Source organism: Pseudorca crassidens, chromosome 12, assembly GCF_039906515.1.
Source record: "Pseudorca crassidens isolate mPseCra1 chromosome 12, mPseCra1.hap1, whole genome shotgun sequence".
Lineage (NCBI taxonomy): Eukaryota > Metazoa > Chordata > Mammalia > Artiodactyla > Delphinidae > Pseudorca > Pseudorca crassidens.
In genome coordinates, this window is record NC_090307.1 from 86,463,488 (window position 1) to 86,481,715 (window position 18,228).

At 56.9% G+C, this 18,228-nt stretch overlaps 1 protein-coding gene across 26 annotated transcripts in view; it reads right to left on the reverse strand.

The window, feature by feature from the left end:
* Nucleotides 1-17,193, reverse strand: part of NCOR2 (nuclear receptor corepressor 2) — a 226,907-nt gene extending 209,714 nt beyond the window's left edge. For 12 of the 26 annotated variants that reach the window (XM_067701121.1, XM_067701135.1, XM_067701131.1 and 9 more), the window contains exon 1: nt 16,963-17,191. The gene's annotated coding sequence lies outside the window, so the exon portion shown is untranslated. Of the gene's footprint in view, nt 1-16,962 lie in introns of all 26 variants that reach the window. The other 14 variants (XM_067701134.1, XM_067701132.1, XM_067701138.1 and 11 more) reach the window with 8 other exon arrangements.
* Nucleotides 17,194-18,228: the final 1,035 nt, after the last annotated feature.

Below are 18,228 nucleotides of genomic sequence, written 5' to 3' on the forward strand. Positions count from 1 at the left end.
GGAGGAGAAAATCCCGCACTCCCTGCGTGGGCCAGGTGGCTCCTCGCCAGCCCGGCTTTCATCTCCAGGAGATAAGCCGCCTGCTCAAGTTCACGTTCAGGATCAAATGAACCCACTTAATCGCCTTAGGGATCTCCACTGAGCCGGCTCCTCGGGGACCCGGGGAGGAGGGCAGCTGAGCCCCTCCAGCCAAGACCCCCACCTGCACAGCCAGGCATGGAGAGGACACCCTGCCCACCCTCGGCCCCAGCCCCGCATGGCCCGCTGCAGCGCCCCCCACCCCAAGGGCAGGTGTGTGCACCCTGCCCTTCCGAGTCTGTGCACACAGGTCACCTGCTCACCATCACAAAGCACCTACTGTGCGCCCCGTGCCCGGTCAAAGAGACTCTTAATCCCCACAGCCTCCCAGAAGGCAAGTGCTTCTGGGAGGGGAAACTCCATTCTCCAGATGGGAAACTGAGGCCCGGAAAGGAAACAGCCAGCCCACGAAGGTGACAGAGCTCCTCGCCAGATCACCGGCAACCCTCAGGGCAACACCTCCCCCACTTCACAGATGAGAAGACTGAGGCAGGAACGGGCCTTAAGTCACCACCAAGATGCCAACAGTCTCTCTCTCGGGGGGGGGGGGGGGTGAGAACATGGTTGTATTTTGTGTGTGTGTGTGTGTGTGTGCAGGCTTTTTTTGTGTCTTAATTTTCCAATTTCTAGAGAACACAGGGACTTCCCTGGCGGTCCAGCAGTTAAGACCCTTGCCACGTGGTATGGCCAAAAATAAATAAAATAAGATAAAATAAAATGAAATAAAATAAAATAAAAATACAAAGAACTGGTTGGTTCTGCTTCTGAAAATCAAGAAAGTCTTTTTCATAAAGCAGCCGTCGAGCCACACGCCCTGCACACGGCCTTGGCCATGGGGAGACCTCACACCCTACCACAGAGGGCCAGCCAGGGAGCCCCCTGCGGAACCTGCCAGCATCGGGGGAAGAGCCACGAGCCAGCAGTCCCACTCCCAGGAACACATGGAGGAGGAGAGCACGTGAGCACCTGGAAGCACCCAGAGAAGCTCCAAACACGGCCATCAACCCAAGCGGTATCTAGGGACTACGCCAATCACGTGTCCTGGGTCCCCATGACAAGATACTATCTCTACAGAAGTTAAAATTCATCAACTAGATCTAACTGCACCAACACGTCGCAAAATCCTATTTTCTTTTCTTTTTTTTTCTTTTTTGGCCACACCACGCAGCTCGAGGGATTTTACTTCCCGACCAGGGATGGAACCCAGGCCCTCGGCAGTGAGAGCACAGAGTCCTAACCACTGGACCGCCAGGGAATTTTTTAAAATAACAATAATAGCTGCACGATAAACCTTGTGTATTACGCTTCTAATCCTCAAAACAATCCTAGAAAATAGGTACTATTTCAGTCCCTATTTTACCTATAGGGCAACTGAGGCACAGAGTGACATCTCACAGCTGGAAAGAGGCAGGAGGGATGGGGACCCACGCCGCCAGGATCCCTGCTCGGAACCACTCCGGTCTGCTTTCCTGTCTCAACGTGGAGAGGAAATTACGAGGCCGAGTTATATAAAAGCTGTCAATATTCGACCACTTTTGACCTACAAAACGGGCAGAGTCCCGTGGCCCATTCTAACAGCAAACTGCAGAGCGGCAAACACAGAAAGACGCGGCCACGTGCATCCTTCCAGCCTGGAGATGAGACAGGGGCCCCAGGCCGTGCAGGAAACCGTGCAGAGGCCCGTGCAAGTGTGACGACATTCTTAGACGAGCACATGTCCAGTGGAGAAGTGGCAGTCTCTGGGGAGGAAGCTCAAATGACGAGAAAGCCACCTGTAATTTTTATTATTTTTTTTTTGGATAAAAGGCAACCGCCACCTTAGCTGGTGGCCCAGAGTCCAGCCTCCTGGACTCAGACTGGCTAGAACATTCCCACCGTCTCCCCAGACCCCATACAGCCTATCCACGAGCAGTGGTTCCCCAGGGCCCGGTCTCCAGAGCCTCCTCTTCAGGGGAGAGAAGCTCTCCCCACCTAAGGATCCAGTTTCATTTAATTGCAGGCTTCAGGTTTCTGGACGACGGCCCAGAGGGCCTTTGGGCCGAAGGCGTGGGCCATTTTCCTTCTCTTTTCAATAAAGCCGGGAAGGAAGCAGCATGTGGCATCGCCCGTCTGCTCCGAGAATGTGAAGCACTTGCCCCTCGGGAGACCCCACCCAGAAGAATCATCTGTGGCTCGTTGGGGCGGACAGGCTGGGGACACATTTTTTTTCCCTCTGGGCCTTCATTGGAGCCAGGTACCCCCACCGGATTTGAATGAATAAATGAACACACAAAACATCCCTACTTCACACCACTCCCTCCCTGCTGGTCATCTCTCTGCTTCTAGATTTTTTTTCTTGCATTTCATTTTGTTGTTGTTGTTGTTGTTGTTGGTACGCGGGCCTCTCACTGTTGTGGCCTCTCCTGTTGTGGAGCACAGGCTCCGGACGCGCAGGCTCAGCGGCCATGGCTCAAGGGCCCAGCCGCTCCGCGGCATGTGGGATCTTCCCGGACCGGCGCACGAACCCGCGTCCCCTGCATCGGCAGGCGGACTCTCAACCACTGCGCCACCAGGGAAGCCCTTGCATTTCATTTTTTTCTCCAGCACAAGCCTTTACAGTTTGCAGGTCCTTCTGTTCACTCCGTGTCCCTCACCCATAGCCCCAGGGCAAGGGCAAGACACGGAGCGGTCACCTGATTCCAAGGCCACTGGCTGCAGGGACACACACGGTCTAAATGACCAGGTGGCACCTGGCTGCTAGGGGTCTCAGGGAAGATGAGGGCTCTTGTTTGAGTTTCCTCTTGCTGCTGTAACAAATGATCACGAACGCGGTGGCCTGAAACAGCACAGATTTCTTATCTCATAGTTCTGGAGATCAGAAGTCTGAAATGGATCTAACAAGGTGAAAACCAGGGTGTCAGCTGGGCTGTGCTCCTGCAGCAGGCTCTCCGCGAGCCCGCATTCCTTGTTTTTCCAGCTTCTAGCGGCTGCCTGCACTCCTTGGCTCCATGCCCCTCCCTCCATCCTCAAAGCCAGTAGCACAGCACCTTCAAATCTCTTGGACTAACCTCCTGCCTCCCATATAAGGACCTTTGTGAGCCCACCAGGATTATCCAGGATAACTTCCTCCACCTCAGGGTCAATGACTGGCATCCTTAATTCCATCTGCAAACTTAATTCCCCTTTGCCACGTAACATAGCGCAGTCACAGGTTCTGGGGTTCAGGGGCGTACACATCTTTGGAGGAGACCATTATCCTCCTCCCCACAGGCTCCAAAAATCTCTGGGCCTCGAGGGAACTGCCCCAAAGGCCCACCCCACAAACCCTGAGCTCCAGCAGGCAAGTACTGAGTCCACGTGACTCAGTCTCTCCACTCCTACAGAACACCCGGCTCTGTCATCTGCGCGGTGAACACATACCCCGAGGGTGCCCAGTCTAGCCTTTGATGAAAACGTGAAGCAGGCAGAGCCCTGGGGCTTATCACCAGAGACTTCCCTAAGATGACAACAAATAACTCATCAATCCATTTTCTTGGGCAACTTTTGTGGGTTTTGGGGACCAGTCACGAATCGCCCTATTGTTCATCCCCCACTCCAGCAAGGTCCATACAGGGAAGACGCCCTGTTGAAGCCGCCACGTCCCTGCATTCCAGGTCAGGAACGCCACTGGCACCAACAGAGCACACAACCTCCGGGAAAATGGAAGGCTTTGCAAGGTTCAACTGACCGGCAGCACGACACTCATGCTTGGAAAACCACCCAAGGGGCCAAGCCCTCACTACACAGCTGGTGGGTGGTGAGCGGGCACTGGGGAAGCAGAGGCCACCCAGTGTGCCCAGCAGCACGGCCACTAGGGGCATCCCTGGTGTGAGTCAGCACCCTCCCCCCGTGGCTGCTGGTGAGCACACCTCACTGACCCCTGCCCAAGAGCCGGGTCTCCAAGGACCTGGCAGTACGGACAGGGACAAGGTGAAACCTGCCCCGTCACAACAGAACGATATTAACAATAATAGCCGTCGCAACGCGACAGATGACAGAGGACACGACGAAATACTCTCCTTGCTGCGAAACCCTTGTGCGTCTCTCTCCTGCCAGAAAATCTGGGAGGAGGATGCCAAGGCCCAGAGAGGTTGTACGAAAATTACACAGCAACCCAGTAAACAAGATGGGTCTCAAATGCCCAGCGCCCACCCCATGGCCTGCCTCCCAGTCCAGGACCCTCCAGGCAGCTCCACCTTAGCCTCCCCCACACCCCTTCCACCCTGCATCTGGAAAGGGCCCATCTCCCCTCCCCAGGCTCCCTCAATGGCCCCCTCCCACTTACCTCCCCTCCAAGGAGAACACTAACTGTCCCCCCAGTGTCAGACCACCCACCAAACCCTCCACACCTCCCTGGCTGCCATCCAAACACCGTGGAGGCGCTCTTTACAGCACGGGGAGATCAGAGGCATCCCGGACACATGGCCAGGGGCTCAGGGGCACAGAGAGGGCAACGGGGGCCCAAAGGTCACACAGCAAACCTGCAGAGCAGCGCCTGGGGTGCACATACGCTTCCGCCTCGGCATTCCCACCGGGAGAAGCACAGTTCCAGGAGGCGCTGCAGCAAGGGGGCAGCAGCCAGCGCCCAGGTGCCATGAGACGCAGCTTCCTGCCCGCCGCTGCGGCTACTATTTATAGTCTAGACAGCGGGGTCAGCTTCCTGCAAGGCAGAGCCCAGGAGCCTGCGGGGAGCCTGGGAGTGTGACCTCGAGGCAAACAGGCCAGGCCAGGCCAGAGAGGTGAGCTGAGGCGCCCAGGGCTGGGCACATGGTGGACCCAGGCCGACCCCCCTGCCTGGGGATCCACAGTCCACGGGAAAGGGAGACAGGAGGAAAGTCCAGGTCCTGCCTGTGACAGCCACCCACCAAGGAAAGAGCTTACAAGCCGTGTGCCCTGAACCAATGACATCACCACTCTGTGCCTTGATTCTCCCATCATTAAACAGGGAAATTAACAGTTCTGGCCACAGCTGTCATTGTGGTCATTGTGGGGCTTAAATGAGCTAACATACAACAACACGGAGTGAGCTCGCCCATAAAACCTCTGTCAGCTCAGCCCCCAGCCCTGCCCAGAGACCAGACGAGGAAGGTGGGGAGGAAGACGGCATGCACACAACCTATCCATGGCAGGTCACCATCACAGAGGCCACCCCAGGTGCCCTAATCCAGTCCACTCCCCTAGGAGGCAGGGAAGACATCTATCCCCATTTTACACATGCTGAAACTGAGGCACAGAGTGAAAGAAGAACCCAGCCCAAGAAAGGGAGAAGGGTTCCTCCTGTCCCTGGGTTTCGTGAAGTTACCTGGGGTCTTCTCTCTCAGCAAACAACAGACAGGCCTCACAGGCCCTGGGAATGCCCCCCTCGGACCCTGCAGAGCTCACCTTCCTGTGACGGAGGGGATGGGCGCATGGGGCCAGGAAGGAGACGTCTCAGGCCACAAGAGCATCCAGAGGCCACCTGCCTAAGGGAACACGAGCTTAAAGTCCCCCAGGCACCTGGAGCCATCCGGCTATGATGTCTCACCCTTCCTCTGAAAACGAGCACAGCAAACTGACACCACCGCCACCAAGCACCAATCGGATTGAAGTCTTTCTCTGTGCTCTCAGTGTCAGGCAGCAAGCCCCTTCCTGTGTGTCCTCACTTAACGCTCCCAACAGCCTCGAGAGACGAGCAATCTGACTGTGTCCATTTTGGGGATGGGAAAACTGAGGCCTGAAGTAGCCAGGACCTTATTATCTCAAACCTCAGCCACTTCAGAGCTCAGGAATCAGCTCTGCTCCGCAGGGGACTGTCACGACCACCCACAGGAAAGACAGGGAGGGAGCAGCTGAAGGCCCAGCGACCTCCGGGGGTCTGAGGAGGGCCACAGGTGAGGGAAAAGGTATCAGATGCAGGGAAAGGCAGACAACTTGGGATCCCAAGACATCCTGCATTGGGATGCCAGGTCAGGCCATGCCCAGCCAGAACCTGACAGTCGACACATTTATTGGGCACCTACTGTGTGTCCAGAGCTGTTCTAGAATGGCGGTGCAGCAGGGAATGTGGACCAAAGTCCCTGCCCTTCCGGAACATGCATTCTAGCAGGGATGACAGACAACAGCAAGTTAAACAGATAAAACCATAGTTCATCAGGAGACATGTGAAGGAGGGAAGGAGAGGGCTTGAGGAGGAGAGGGTACAATTTTAATTAAGGCCAGAGAAGGACCCACAGAAAAGGTGACATCTGAGCAAAGATGGCAGAGAAATGACGCAAGTCACATGGACACCTGGGGGAAGAGTGTTGCAGGCAGAACAAGTGCAAAGATCCTGAGGCAGGCACATGTCAGGTAAATTTCAACAAGGAGGTCAGTGTGGCTGGTACAGAGTGTGAACAAGGGGAGCAGATCAGAAAGGGAATGGGGCGGGGGGGGGGCACAGGCTGTGCAGGGACTTGTAAGCAAGATTAAAGAGCTGGCTTTTATGCTGTCTGAGATGGGAGGGCTCTGAGCACAGGAGGGACAGGCCTAAAAGAAAACCCTCTGGCTGCCATGTGGGGAACAGAGGGTCAGGCTGACTGGTGAGGAGGCTACTGCAGTAGTCCAAGCAAGGGATGATGAGAGCTGTATTAGGTTCCTGGAGCTGCTATAACAACTTACCACAAACTAGGGGGCTTGAAACAATACAAATGTATTCTCTCATGGCCATGCAGGTCAGAAGTCTGAAATCAAGGTGTCGGGTGGAGTGGTCCCTCCTAGAGGCTCCGAGGGAGTCTGTTGCATGGATCTTGCCAGCAATCCTCGGCTTGTAGACACATCACTCCATTCTCTGCCTCCGCCTTCACACGACTTTCTATTCTTATAAGGACACCAGTCCTATTGGATTTAAGGCCACCCTACTCCAGCATGACCTCATCTTAACTAATTACATCTGCAGCGACCCTATTTCCAAATAAGGTCTCCTTCTGAGGTTCTGGGAAGCACATGAATTGGGGGAGGGGACACTATTCCACCCAGTACGGTGGCCTAGATGGAGTATAGGCAGCAGAAGTGGGCAAAAGTGAAAATGGTTAAGAATACTTAGGAGGGTGGGAGACGGTGTCGGTGGGTGTGGGGGGCAGGGAAAAGTGGGCGCCTCCCAATCTCTCCCCCAGCTTTCATCCTCCCCTCGTTTAACTGGTCACAGGAGTTACCCAGGAGTCACCACCACACGTAATTCCCACCAGAACCCCACCCTGCAAACCGGACCCAAGCCCCCAGGACCCTGGGGACCCCTGACTCCCGCTGGACTCTGCAGCATTCCTCCAGCGCCCCCGCTCCGCTCCTGGCCCGGTGGCCGGTCGCCCGGCGGACAAGCCCCACTGAGCCCCAGGGCAGCACGTCCTGGCCCCCCACCTTGGCCCAGCAGGCTCGCCCCGTTAGCCTAACGAGCAGGCCCGCGGTGCCAGGCAGTTGCCATGGCCAAGGAGACAGTAGCAGTGGGCGATGCTCCCGGAGGGTCTGCAGCGGGCACCGGAGCTCAGCGTGAGGACAAGCAGGGACCCCCGAGGCACCCCCTCCCCACGGGGCCCCGGCTGTGTGCACCCTCGGGCCTGGCCTCAGGGACTTCTGACTGCCAGCATCTCCCAGAGAGGCCCCCTGGGCCACAAAGAAAAATCCACTCCCCTCCCACCCACCCCTCCTGACCTCCCGCCCAGAAGTACCACCCCCCTCCCCCCCCCAATATAGCACACAGTTATTGCAGGGGTGTCCGCCAAGGGGAGGTCGGAGGTCAGCAGACGCGGAGGCAGACAGGCCTCCGAGGCAGTGAGAAGGGCCTGGATTTCATGCAAGAGGTGCCGGGAGGCCCTGAGGGCTCATGGGGCTCTGAGTCAGGTCAGGGCGCTCACCCGCAGGGTCCACCCAGCAGCTCTGCACAGAACAGACGGGGGCAGCATGGAGGCTTCTGCAGGCGCTGGGCGGGTGAGAGGGCAGCTGGGGTGACCCCCAGCTCTCTGGCTCGGCCCCACACTCAGGCAGGAAGCCCAGGCTGGGGGGTCTGGGGGCGAGGGGGGACCGCACGTCCGTTTGGGGACAGATCGGGCCTGAAGCCCCTTTGGGACAAAGGGAAGGAGGCTGCTGGATCCACCTGCCTGGCCCCAGGGCGGGCTCCGAGGGTTAGGAGCCGCAGACAGGAAGGAGAGGGACTAAAGACACGGCCTGAAGGACCGACTCACGCCTCAAATGGCCCCTCAGCTCTCTCTGCCTCACCAGACTCTCTGAGGTCGCGTGTCATTCATCACCCCATTTCACTGGTGAGTAAACTGAGAAGCTCTGCACAGAGGCTCCATTACTTGTCCCAGGCTGCATCGCACAGCCAGTAAGAGGCAGACACCAGACTCCGCCCCGTGGCTCATCTGAGCTCCGTTCACAAGCCCTAAAACACAAACACACGTCACCAAAGACCAAGCCAACCCCAGGAGACAGGAGGCAGAGAGCCTGGGCCCCCGGGTCTCCGGGAGACACACCCACACATGCCCTCCAGCGGGCGGCCAGCTGCTGGTCTCATCCGATTCTACCCGTGGGTTACGTTTTCCCCCCACTTCCTTTCCAGCTCAGAGAAATATCCCAGGGTCAACAGAAGGAAGCAGAAACATTGGAAAGTGTCCGCAGAGCGTCCGCAGAGCACCAAGGCTGGAACCGGAGCCCAGAGGCCCCTCCACGCGGACACACCCGCAGCACTGCCACCGCAACAACTCCACGATCCCTGCGCCCCGGATATGGAACAGACAGGAGTGACCCTCCACCCAGGAGTGGTAAGCTCGTCACCTACCCCACTGCACGGTCTTCCCTCAGGCCAAGTGGCTCCCAAGGGCCCCAGGGCCTCCAGTAGGGATCCTGCACCTTCCAACTCACTCACTGTCACCTTCCCAAGTCTGACCCAGGATGGACACCCAAAGACCCTGGTTCTTGCCCAGGGTCTGACCTTGGTTAAGACACTCCATGGGGCCTTGATTTCCTTCTGGAATCATCTGTCAGGAGACCACCCACCCACCACCCCGCAGGCACGCAGGGGGAACAAACCTGGAAACATCTCGCAAGTGTTTTCCTCTTCTTTACTCCTGTCTGCTCCAGCCCACCCCTCAAGAACTGAGACAACTGTCAGGAATGCATAGGATAAGGTAAAATCAGAGAGCAAGGGGCTTCCCTGGTGGCGCAGTGGTTAAGGATCCGTCTGCCAATGCAGGGAACACGGGTTCGAGCCCTGGTTTGGGAAGATCCCACATGCCGCGGAGCAACTAAGCCCAAGTGCCACAACTACTGAGCCTGCGTGCCACAGCTACTGAGCCTGTGCGCCACAACTACTGAAGCCCACGCGCCACAACTACTGAAGCCCACACGCCACAACTACTGAAGCCCACGAGCCTGAAGCCCATGCTCCACAACAAGAGAAGCCACCACAATGAGAAGCCCGCACAGTGCAATGAAGAGTAGCCCCCGCTGGCCGCAACTAGAGAAAGCCCACGCGCAGCAACAAAGACCCAACGTTGCCAAAAATAAATTAACTAATTATTTTTTTAAAAAATCAGAGAGCAAGGTGAAGACAAAAAGAAAAATCAGGGACAAACCAATCTGAAAACAGGATGAAGTCGGTAAAACCAAAACACAGACCAGATCAGATTGCTGAAGGCAGGCTGCAAACTTGGCTCCGAGCATCCTAACGGTCAAAGCAAAGAGGGAAACAAGATGGATTCTGAGAGACTTTGCAAAAATTTGTGAAAACTATGTAGCACCGCACAGAAGGTGTTACATACAGCAACTCTGTGGCGCTGGACAGAAGGGATTATAGCCTCAAACATCATCTAAGAGGCCAGAGCATTGTGCCAAAGGTCATCTGCTTTAACCATCCCCACTGCCCTACTGCATTCTACAACAGTAACAGCATAACAGCAAGAACAGCGAGCCAGGCAGAAGGAGGGGTTTTCGGGCCTGCTGGGTGTGACCCTCAAACTCATCAGGGCCCCAGTTTCCTTGACATAACCCTGGAAGGTTATGCTGAAGTTAAAAAGAATGTGGGAGCTCTCTATCAGGGGTCGGCAAATGTCTTCTGTAAAGGGCAGGAGAATCAATATTCTAGCCTTTGGAGGCCTTCCGGCCTCTGTCACAACTCCTCAGTTTTGCTGCTATAGCCTGAAAACCACCACAGACTACACATGAATGAATGGGCATGGCTGCGTTCCAATAAAACTTTACTTCCAGACACTGAAATTTGAATTTCACTTAATTTCACATGTCACAAAATACTCTTCTTTTTATTTTTTTCAACCATCAAAAAAAGTAAAAACCATTCTTAGCTTGCGCACCATATAAAAAACTGGAGGTGGGCTGGATTTGGCCCGCGGGCCGTGGTTTGCTAACCCCTGCTCTCTATATATTCCAGAATAAACTACTAAGATGTATTATAATTTGAAGGAGGAAAGTAAGATGTGAATAGGGCGTGATATCATTTGTGTGCTTGTTTTTAAACAGAGCACACACATCCAAGTCCCTGTGAGGCAGACATATGGCCAGACTATCTCTGAGAGGAAACTTTTCCCACGTGTATCTGCCTTGGGGGACAGAACTGGGAGGGTAGGAACAGGAATGAGACTTACTTCGACACCTCTAGGCTCTGTTTTAATTTTTTAACATGCCCATGCTTTTTCTTGTAGTAAAACACATTTTTATAAAGCCCAAGGCAAGTAGCAGGGTTTCAGTGCGTTACGTTTTGGTTTTCTGTATTTTTCAAATAAAAAATAAAAGTAACGTTATCCCCCCGCGCCAAAAAAAAAAGTTAATCTAGTTGTTATCTACATGGAAGGACATCCATGTGTTAATTCATAGCAGAAAAACATATGGACCATGGCGGCCCCTACGGGAAGCAGGCCTTCCGGATGTATCTGCAGGTGCAGAAACAGACAAGGAGGGGCTGGACCATCATCTCTACGAGCCGGGATTCCTCTGAGCCTGAGTCCAAGACCCTTGGACCTGAGCTCAGCTCCCAGTGGGAGCTGCCCACACTTTGCACAGACCTGGGGCTGTCTCCTGTGCTGGAGAAATGACAGCCAGGGAAGGAAGTGGGGGGCACTGAGCCAGCTCTCCGGTCTCAGGGACGGTGGCCTGGTAGGACCAAGAAGGGTGAGAACATCCAGCCAGTGGCCTGAATACAGGCGTTTGGCCCTGAGTCAACAGAGAAGGCAAGGCTCTAAGGTCACGCCGCCCAAGAGGGACGGTGCCCACTAGTCACATTTTAAACGTATTAAAACCAAGTAGCAAATAACATTCGGATCCCAGGTGGCAGCAGCATCACTTCAGGTGCCAAATGCCACCTGAAGAGTGGCGAGCGGCTAAGGTGCTGGGCAGAGGGGGCAGGTCCGGAACGTTCGCGCCATCACAGAAAGGTCTCCTGGTCAGAGCTGCCCCACAGGCTGGTGGGACAGGAGGGGGTGGGGACATTAGGAATGGGGGCAAGGGGAGGTGGACGGAGGGCACAGGAGCCTGGGCCAGCACCCAGGAGAGCCTCAGGCTTTGCTGGGAAACAGGACCACAGAAGGGGGGGTGTCCTTCCAAGATGACAGGGATACAGGGGCGCCAGGCAGAGAAAAAAACACACAAAAGAAGGAAAACACTCAGCTGCTAAGAGCCAGGCCCTGCTCCCATACACAGAACCTTGTTTCATCATCCAGTCCTGGGCCTTCGGATCCGGACCAGCCACATGTAGCTTTTTAAATTTCAGTTAATTAACACGGAATAAAATTACCAGTTCCGACAGCACTAGCCGCATTTCAGTTGCTCAGAGCCACACACACACCTAGTGGCTAGGGGACAGCAAAGATCTAGAACAGTCCCCACCATCGCTGGGAGCGACCGGGCAGTGCAGCTATGGACGGTCCTCTGAGGGGGCGTTATTTTCCACCCCTCCCCCACTTAAGGATAAGGAAACTGAGGCCACAAGTTCAGAGACTTCGCTGAGTTTTGAACTGAGGGAAGCAGGATTTGAATCAGGTCTGACTTCAAAGGAGCCCTTTCTAGAACCATCCCCGCCCTCCGCTGCCAGGTGAAGGGGAAACTCGGCCCTCCCCCAGGAGGCTCCCTGTATCCTCCCCATCAGTCTTCCCCCCACTTTCCAGGCTGCCCAAGCCCTCCAAGTTCAGTGCCTGACAGGCACTGGGGGATTAAAGGCGGAATGGAAAACCTCAGCCTTCAAGGGCCCAGGGAGAGAGCTGGGCACATCTGTGAATCACCAATCAGCCCGACAGGAGAAGAGCCTGCCGCCTCCAGAGAGCAACAAGCCCAGGCCTGGGGCTCAGGTGAAGAGACTATGCCATGAGAGGGTCCCTCCCAGCAGCCCTTTAGAGGGAGGAAGGGGTTGTGTCCAACCAGCCTGTCAGTGAGGACCTGGGGTGAACAATAAATTCTACAGCGGGAAGCCTTTCCTCTCCAGTGGTTGGTGGGGGACAAAGTAGCAAGAGCTCCTGTGATCTATCATGACATCCATCGCGTCCTCACAACAATAAAATCAGAAGTAGCATCATCATCACCATCATCAACATCATCATCATCATCATCCCCATCTTAGAGATGAGCAAACTGAGGCTCAGAGAAGTTAGGTAACCAGTCCAGAGTCACACAGCTTGAAACTGTAGGGCCGAACATCAAACCCAGCGCTCTCACTTTCAGCCCCTTAATCCTCTCCCCTACCCCCAGTGGGCACTGTGCCCAGTGTACGGACCAGGGCACCCAAACTTTCAGAGGGGCAGGGACCAGCCCCAGGGCACTCTGCTTGCACATCGCTAAGCCGGGATTTCAACTCACCAGAACTTGAAATGATCAGAGGTGCAGATCTCCAACAAAACACTCCCAGACTATCCTCTACTGTTGGTTTAGGATGATTCTTTACGGATCTATAAACGGAAAGTTCCTTCCCCCAGGGCTAGCCTGAGCCCAGCTGGGCGTGGTGGTATGGAAGTGCCCAGGCAGAAAAGCCTCACTTTGGTCTAAAAGAAAGATAATGATGATGATTTTGATCATCGTAAGCAAAAGTCACACCACCATGCGACCTTGGGATGGCCTGGCACCTCTGACCTGCGCCCTCATCTGGAAAATAGGAAAAAGCTGTCATCTGCCCCAGGACCTCTCAAGGTCTCCAGCTACAAAGTACCCCAGGGCTGCCCGCCAGCGTACAGGCACTCATCTGATGCAGTTTTCTGGAGTCCCGTTATATGCCATGCTAAATAATTCAAAACCATGTTTTCATTTCAAAATAAACACAGCCCCATCGCCAGAGCGAATGCCAAATCTGCATGAATGTTTAAGATAAAAGGAGACTTCAAAGAAACTTCAGACCTGCCTCTGGCACTGCCCCTCCCCAAATCCTGGAAAGAACAAGTTCTCAGTCTCCTGCCCCCTGGGGCAAAGATCTGCAGCTGCTGCTCAAATAAGAAACATAATTTCTTTTTTCCTACCCGCTTTGGCAGCTCCACAGAGCAGGTCTGCAGTACGTTCATTCTTGCTGCACCAATGCGACCACGGGTAATCCCAGGTCTTAATTCTTAGTTCCACATCCAAACTGTGTGACCTTGGGCAAGTCATTTAACCTCTCTGTTTCAATTTCACCATCTATAAAATGGGATAATAATAGCCCTGACTTCACAGGATGGTAATGAAGAGTAAAGGGGTAGATTCCTGTTGAGGGTAGATCCTGGCACATGGTAAGTGCTTTCTATGTGTTGGCTGTTATTACTATTGCATTACACATAGTATTTTCCAGCTCCTAGGCCAAAAGTTCACTTGACAGGTTGTCAAGTCCCTTCCCCCTCCTCCAAGGATCACTTCCCTGGGGACTCCACATACCCACCCATGGAACAAGCCTTTTAAGATGACACCCCTGGCCTGACCCTGGGCAGCTTGGCCCTCCCCAAGCAGCAGCCCAGACTCGGGTCCCCTCCTGGCCCCCTTTCCTGGGTGCCTGGGGCAGGAATGACCAGTTCCCGCAAGCTGTTCCCCTTGCAGGGAGTCCAGTCTCGGAGGTGTCACCTGGGGAGGCTGCTGTTGGCATTAGAGAGATGAAGAGGAAACAGAGGAGGAGGGAAAAACACACACAAATAAAAGCTCTCAACCCCCTACTGTCAGAGGCAGCATTTGATGTGGGGGACTTTCTGTTCTCAGAGCTGTTGGAAGGAAGCGGTGAGAGTCCCAGCTCTCCTGCCTGTGCATCTCTGCTTCTTAAGAAGGGAGCCCCCTCCAACTTCTCCACCCACAGGCCTCAGGTCTGGGTGGGAACACAGCACAAGGTACCTCCCCCCTGCAACTCGCAGTCGGAGGGAGGGGGGGGGGGATCCGGACCAGCCAGCCTCCACATCCAGCCTGAATGGCAAGACGCTGGGGGCCGGGACTCCTGGGGCCTCTTTCCAACGCCAGCCAGCGGGCAAGCATCAGCGCGGCCAAGCCTCCCACCCCCACGCCCTGGGAACAATCAAGCCTTCCCAGCTCGCGCCTTTCACGCAGCTAAATTCGTGTTTGCAGAGCTCTCCGAAATCTTTAGGAGGTGGTATGAGTATTATTAATTGGGTGAAAAGAACGGATTATGCCAAATAAATCCTTCCCACGTAACCAAACCCTCGCTGAGGGAGGGAGGGGGGTGCGCGCAGCCCCACGAGGGGTCTCCATCCCTCAGCGGGGCCTGACAGCCACATTACCATTTACATGGATTTATCAATAGTATTGATCCCGGAGCAAGCGTAAATAGCTCGGTGGGAAGAGGCCGGGGCTGGGGCCCGCTGCGTTCCCGCCCCCACGTCTGGGTACCGCAGACTCCCCGGGCACCCAGCGGCGGCGGCGGCGGCGGTGGTTAAGTTTCCAAGCAGGGACAAGGCAGCCGGCGCGGGGAAGCCAGACAGCGCCCGGGATGCCCTGGCAGCCGCCCCACCGCCGCTACCGCTTCCCCGCTCACCCCCGGCTCCGGGCCAGCCGGACTCGGTCTGTGCATCTGTTCAATGGGCTGAAGGTGCCACCTCCCTTCTCTGTCCTCACCGGGAAAAGCAAAGGGAGGTGCAAAGAAGGCCCCTTCCCTTCACCAGATCTTCAGGCAAAATGCAAGGCAGCCTCTTCTCACAAAATGTCCAGGCCATTGGATTAAAGGCCAAGTTTTAGAACCCAGGAATCATAATAACAACAACAGTGGTTGTAGTAACACATATACGAATACCTTCTATGTATTACCACCTCACTTCTCACAACAACCCTCTGAACTCGGTACTATTGTTACCCCACTTTACAGACGAGAAGCCTGAGGCACAGAGAAGTTGAGTAATTTGTCCAGGGTCACACTGCCAGTAAAGTGGCAAAAGTATGATTCCAACTCAAGGCGTTGAGTTGCAGAGTCGGCTGTGAATGGCTCAGCTATCCCACCTCACACCTCTTCCTTGCTCAGAGGGCTCTCCCCGCACCCACCAATCCAAAAAAAAAAAGAAAGAAAAAGAAAAGAAAAGGCCACCCACGACGAGATACACAACAATGCCCTGGGACGCCCTCCCAGCTCACTCCTGGCCCGGAGAGCCCCTTCTATCAAAGCAGCCGCGGGGACCCAGATCTGGTTTTAAAAGGGCAAAGTCAAGGCCACCGATAACACAACCCAACGAGCCCAGAACTCCACAGGGATCCTCTCCCCTTCCCTCCTCCCTGCCTCCCTCACACATCCTTCCTCCAAATCTGCAAAAGGGAAAAAAAAAATCATAATAAAACCAGTTCTCACCAACAGGGGTGGAGGAGGGGGAGGAAGGGAGGCGGCTGAGCCGACAGAACAGATCCGCCCCCGCTGCCTGCACCAGACCCTCGGAGCGCAGGAGCGCACGACAGGCGGCGCGAGGGCCCTCGCTTCCCAAAAATTAAACCTACAATGTAAAAATAACGCCGGGCGCCCTACGCTAATTGGGCCCGGGCGACAGCAGCTCACAGGTACAGCGTGTCTCTCCCGCCCGCCCGCCTGCCTAGCCCTCTCTCCCTCCCTCGGGCTTTTTCCTGCAAGCGTCCGGGGTAGGGAAGGCGCGCCCCACGGATCCCTCCCACTCCCCTCCAAGTCTCTGGGGGTGCTCCCCCAGCACCAGGGCCTGGGGCCTCCGGGTCCAGCCCAAGTGGGATCAGCTCCGAATTCCAACTTCCCAAACTAGTGGCATCCCAAGTATCCGCACAGCCTGGGGGAGGGACCAGGAGGCGGCCCAATGAGGCGTCACCAGCCGCGGGAGGCAGGCCCAGACACCAGGAACACCAGCCCACGGGGGAGGGGGGAGCAAGGGGTGCCTCTCCCCGGAGACCCCCACCCAGAGCCCTCCGGTCCCTCGCCCAGGAGCGCCACCGCCAACACACACACACACCCCCGGTGGCAGGAACCCCCCAGGCGCCTTCCGCAGCAGCCAGGCCGGGGAGCCGAGGGTGCCATCTCCAGGGGTTCTCCAAAGCCGCACTGCCCGCTGGAAAATAAGGCGCAGTGTCCCCCCCCCAAGTCCGAGGCCGCTTGGGGAGGAGGGAGGCGCATGGCGGCCATGCCCCCAGGGCCGTGGCACACGGTGGGGGGCTGCCCTACGCAGTTCCAGGGCGCCCCCCACCCGCCCACCCCCACGCCACTTCCCTCCTGCCCGCCCCCTCACTGGGGAGCTGGAGTTCCCCTAAGTTCCCCGGCACCTCCACGCACGCGGGCCGCAGTGTCTACGAGGCGCCTCACTCCCCAGCAGGCCACCCCCGAGAGCGCCAACTCGGGAGTGCAGGGGCCCCGCCAACTCCGCCGCGTGCGCCGCCCGATCTTCCCCGATTCCCCCGGAAGCGCGCCCTGCGCCTCACCCCGGCCCTCCGCGGGGACCCCCGGCCCCAACTCACCTCGCGGAGGTGGAGGCGGCGGCGCCCGAGCACGGGGCGCGCTCGGGCTGCCCGGGCGCTCAGGCAAGTGGCGGTGCCGATCGGGCTGGGGGCGCGCAGCAGGCCCGGCCTCCAGCCGGGGCGCGATCCTCCCGCCGCCGCCTCCTAGGGCGCCAGCCCCGCGTCCCTGGTCCGCAACTTGGCGCGCATCGCGGGGCGCAGGGCGCGGGCGCACGGCTCGGGCGGGGCGCGGGCGGACGCGGGGCTCCGGTGCGGCCCGGCCTGCCCGCGGCTCCGCTCCGCGGCGGCGGCGGCGGCGGCGGCGGCGGCGGCGCGGCGGCGGCGGCTGCGGCGGCGGCGGCGGCGGCGGCGGCGGCGGCAGCGGCGGCGGCGGCGGCGGCGGGAGGGGGAGGAGGGGGCGGGGCAGGAGCCCGGGAGGCGGCGGCTCGGCCTCCCGGCTCCTGGCTCCCCGCCCGCACAGACGCGCCCCGGCCCGGCCCCCTCGGGCTCCTTAAAGGGCCCGCGTCGCCACCCCTGGGCCTGCGCTCACCCACTCGCGCGTGCACAGGCTGCCACACAGATACACACACACTTGGGCGCGACGCCGAGTTTCTTTTTAGCAGCTCCGCGAAGGAGGAAGGAGGGGGAAAGCGCCTCCCCATCCCGCCCCCTCCTCCTCCTGCGGGCCGTACGCCCTCCTCCTCCCCAGCCCCAGATACTTCTCTGGAATAGCGTTTCAGCTATTAAATTATAACTCAGGAGCGGCCAGTGGATGGGGAGGGGTCATATGGGGAGGGCCACACACAGGGCCTTTAAGGGACCCACACAGTTGCTCAGCGACACCCACAGTGGAGCTCGCTCTGGGGGCTCTGGCACACAGTAGGGTGCAGAACTCTCACCAGTGGACATTCACACACTGGGCCTCAGCAGACAGAACATCTAACCCAGGTGAACACGTGGGGAAACTCGCAAACCCCCGCAGACGTGAGCGTAGCCTAGGACATAGACTCATACGACATAAGGTCACCCACAGATAAACAAACCCCGGACACAGACAGGAGTTCACACACACACACACACACACTAGAATATCCGTTTCTAGAGGGCGAGGATTTCTGACTACTTGTGCACTGCCCTTTCACAGTAGGGACGCAGTGCGTTGCGTGAACTCCCATTTGGGGACTTTCAGGGACACAGATGCACAGACACGATGCTGCAAGCCTGTGATCGGGCACACACAGCACGAGTAGGCAGGGTCACAGACGAGCACACATGTGGACACTCGCC